Below are 4821 nucleotides of genomic sequence, written 5' to 3' on the forward strand. Positions count from 1 at the left end.
GGTTGTAGCACTGGGCTAACAGGACTCCGGGAACGCGGGCTGTAGCAGGCTAGGCAGGACTCCAGATGTCACAGCGTGACATTTCCCCGAAGGGACAGACACAGGAACGAAGTGAATCACATGCCGGCCAGTCAAGTGTTCCGGAGAAGTAGTGCTGGGCTAGTAGGACTCCGGTGAACCGGGCTTTAGCGGACTACTATGGCTCATGGAAGCACAAGACTACATTTCCCCATAAGCGAGGCTACCAAGGATAAACAACTAGGTTGTCGGATCCCACACATACCAAGCATTTCAATCATACACACAATATGCTCAATATGTGTAAATACAACATGGCATCACAACAAAACTCTACGACTGAAAGTATTTATTCATTAAGCTCCGAGGAGCAAGATATTACAAATATGGATCTCATGACCCAACATTCAGAGCATAACAGTCAACGCACATGCGGAATCTTAACATGTCTAAGTACAGACATCTACAAATGAAAAAGTCTGAGAAGCCTGACTATCTACCAGATCCTGCTGAGGGCACAAGATCGTAGCTGAGGTAACAAGCTAAACGTCGAAGTCCACGCAACACTATTAGCAAGACTAACGTCTCTCTACAAAAACATAAAATAGGCAAACGTGAGTACAAATGTACCCAGCAAGACTTACATCAGAACTATCTACATATGCATCATTATCAACAAAGGGGTGGTGGAGTTTAACTGCAGCAAGCCAGCTTTGACTCGGTGGCTATCCTAAACTACGACTGCAAGTAACTCTTCGGAGGTGGCGCACACGAGTCCACATATTCACCATATCAATACACCACTATGGATCCGCTCCCGTCTCCCTACGAGAAGGCCATCCATAGCACTCACGCTTATCATGCGAGTTTTAGAGTATCCACTTTCACTTGTCTATGAACTGTATAGGCAACCAAGTAGTCCTTTACCGCGGACGCGGCTATTCGAAAAGATGATGTTAACCCTACAGGGGTATACTTCTTCATACACGCTCTGACCAATTACAATCTATTACACGACATCTACTCAGCAACCTTCAAGCGGAGGCCCAACGAGGGTGTCGACCACGGCCTACCTAAACACTCAAGTCTCTAGTCCAGGTTTATCACCTATCCAGGTTCCATCCGCAGGGAGTCCGGCTAACGTTTCCACATACGGCCCCGGACAATGTGTACAGGGTTCCGAGACACCAAACGGGCGCCCGGCATACCCAGCCATGGTGTATCTACCGCATCATAGCTCACCCCTAGGGTCAGCGCTACGCACGGCCGCTAACACATATCCTATAAACACCAGAAACTAATTGCAACTCCTGGACAGAGGACTAGGTGGTTAAGAAGCCGAGAGGATCCATTGGTTTCGGGCCCAATGCATGGTAGTAGCTGGTTCTTAAACAACCCACCATGTACTCCTACATGGCCTCTCATCGATACCTTTACCACATCGTGTTCAACACACTTAGCTCACACACAGCAGGACATGTTCACAACTTTCCAATTCATCCCCGATGAATCAGACCTGACACGACTCTAAGCAATAACAGGCATGACAAACTAGCATGAATGAGTAGGCACATCATGGCTCAAACAACTCCTACTCGTGCTAGTGGGTTTCATCTATTTACTGTGGCAATGACAGGTCATGCAGAGGAAAAGGGGTTCAACTACCGCAGCTTGTAACAGTTGAACTGTTGTTGTACTAATGCAGTAAAAGAGAGAAGAAGCGAGAGAGTGGGATTGTATCGAAATGAACAAGGGGGTTTTGGTTTCTTGGCACTTCTGAAGATAGTATAGTTCTTCATCGGTGTCATCGATCTCATCGTCGGAACAACGTCTACCGAGGGGGAACAACACCGGCAAATAGAGAAGAAACACGATCAATGCAATGCACAATATGATGCATGATCATGACATGGCAATATGCTATGATTTGACCCAATGCAGCTAAGAATAGAAGGGTTTGAGCTTATTTGAACCAAAGTTTCAAATTCAAACTCAAACTATGAATTTATAAAGTGCATTATCTTGTTTTGATATGAACAGCAAGGTTAAGTTGCTTTATCATGCATGAAACCAGTACCAATGGATAGATTGGATTTTTCTAATCATTTTTCACATATAAATTATTTGATCTGGAGCTACGGTTGAATTACTATGATTTTTAGAAGTTTAGACAATTTTCTGGATTTTCTAGTTATTTAGAAATAAACTAATTCCAGAAAATGCATTACTGCGTCAGCACTATGTCAGCATGATGTAAGCAAGTCAACGGTGCAGCCCAGGTCAAACTGACTAGTGGGGCCCGCGTGTCAGTGGTAGCACTAACCTAAGTTAAACTAGTTAGGTTTAAACATAAACTAGATTAATTAGCCGAGCGGGGCCCGCATGTCATAGACCCAGGGGAGGTCAAATCCCATGGTCAACCGGGGCTAAACCACTGGCGGTCAAAGCGGTCAACCCGCCGGCGTTTAGCCGCCGGCGAGGGCATCGAGAATCGCCCATAGGCGACGATTTGTGCGGCGGAGAGGATCTACGTGACGAGGAGACTCATCCGCGTCTAGTGGCGCTCACTGCAACAGCTCTGGTGGACTAAAACGACAACGGCGGCGACTTGCGCGGCGGCCGGAGTTCGGGCGTCGAGCGAATCGGTGTTGCGGGGAACGGCAGGAGCCACGGGTGGTCGCGATCGACTCCTGGGAACGTGCTGAGCACAGTGGTGCGCTCGGTTGCGGCTCTAGGGGACGGTGTCCACGGCGGCGACATGGACGGCGGCTGGAAGCTCACGGCTCCGGCGATTGGCATGGCTAGAGCAAGCAAAAACGCTCGAGGAGTGAGAGGAAACGAAGAGGAGCTCACAGCAGATTCTATGGTGGTCTTGGAGAGCTCGAGGAGGGGCTGACAACGACGGGAGGTCGTCGGTGATATCGGAGCAGAGGCGGCGAAGATGGCGGTGCAGAGGGTGATGCAGAGGGTTCGGCGTCGCGAGTTGATGGAGGCGCGGGGAATGGAGGCGGAGCTCCCGGGCATGTCCAGAGGGCGAGGGGGAGGCTGTGGCCGCGGTGATGCTTGTCGACGGTGACGGTGGCGCTCGGACCGTGCGAGAGAGAGAACAGAGGAGGGGGATGAGCTCGAGGGAGTGAGCGAGAGGGACTAGGGGGCTGTGTAGCGCCTCCAGGCGCTCGGTCGAGGGCTGGGGAGGAAGCAGGAGGTGGAAGCATGAGGTGGCGTCCGGTGCGCGCATGGGCGACACGCCTCTGCCTTCTGGCAGAGGTGGGAGACGACTGGCAGTTGCCAGTGGGCTGGGCCGGCTGGAGGAGCTAGGCCAGGTGGGCTACCAGGTAGGTCAAGTGGGTCTCTCTCTCTCTCAGTTTTCTGTTTTTGTTTTTCTATTTTTCAGCAACTTCTGAGCTTTATTAAAAATACCAAAATGTTTTCAAAAATCCTAAAGATAATTGTGGGCTCTGTTTGGATTATTCCTAACAGCCCTCACTTAAGTTCAGAATTAATTGAGGACTTAACATAATATATAGCATCTAAATGTCCAATTGCAAATAGCATATGATTTAATTCAGTGACCTTCACTACAGAAAAATACACTTCCGTGATGATACGTGTTTGTCACAGTAGGTCGCGTTTTTTGTCATGCATGTACATCCATGACAAATTTATGACAGAATCAAGATAGTCATACCTGTGCTGTCGTAGAAGTGTTCCATGACATTACCAAAATTATCATCACGGAAGTGTCCACTTCCATGACGATAAATCGCGCGTCACAGAAGTGCTTTCGTCAAGGGTGACCGACACGTGGCATCCACCGTAACGGAACGCTGTTAAGAAATCGGGTCGGGTTTTAGATCTGGTAACCCGTTAACAGCCCCGACCAATGGGAAATTTCCACGTGTAAAATTCTTATTGGCCGGACGAAACACGTGTCAGCTCGTCAGTGGGTCAGATAGGCGCTATGATACATCGACACATGGCATGGCCCAACAGAGGCCCATTCCTGTGAAAAGGCTGGCCTGTTTGACTTGGTCAAAAGGTGGCGGGCCGGCCCATGTAAAGCCTGTTAACGGCCTGTTCGCATATAACCCATTTACAGCCCGCTAACCCAAGGCCCGTTACACCCTATCCGAATTAGGCCCAGTAGCGTCATCTGGGCCACCCAATATGATTCCAGCCCGTTTTCACTTCTGGCCCATGTATGGCCTATGACGTCTTTCGGCCCATATGAGGCCCTATGTAACTCTTGGCCTATTAACGGCCCGGGGTGAAACTGGCCCGTAATGAACAGTTTATCACTATACACCCATTAATGGCCTGTGGTGAAACTGGCCCGTAATGAACAGTGTATCACTTTATACCCATTAACGGGCCGTTATTCCGTTGGGCCGTTTCCAGCCCATGTTATCTTTCCGCCTTCTCAGAGCCCATTTATTCTTGTGCTCATTTCCAGCATTCGTTTACTTACGACCCGTTACTGTCATTTTTTGCTTGTGGGCCAAATTCAGCCCGTGGTTACAGTCGGCCCGTTTGTGGTTTGTTAATACGTTGGGCCGTTTTCATAGCGTCATCAAATACGGCGTATTAACGATGGCCCGTTATGGTCGGCCCATGAACGGATGATTCCATCTCTAGCCCATTTACGGCCATAATGTGGCCTGTTATTGGCCCATGTTTGGCCATCGATCATACTACACGTATAAGGCCCATTGATGATACGGCCGGTAGAAGGCCCATTGTTTCTACGGCCCGTAGAAGGCCCACTATTTCTACGGACCGTAGGAGGCCCAGTGTCACTACAGT

This window comes from Triticum aestivum, chromosome 2A (genome assembly GCF_018294505.1).
Source record: "Triticum aestivum cultivar Chinese Spring chromosome 2A, IWGSC CS RefSeq v2.1, whole genome shotgun sequence".
Taxonomy (NCBI): domain Eukaryota; kingdom Viridiplantae; phylum Streptophyta; class Magnoliopsida; order Poales; family Poaceae; genus Triticum; species Triticum aestivum.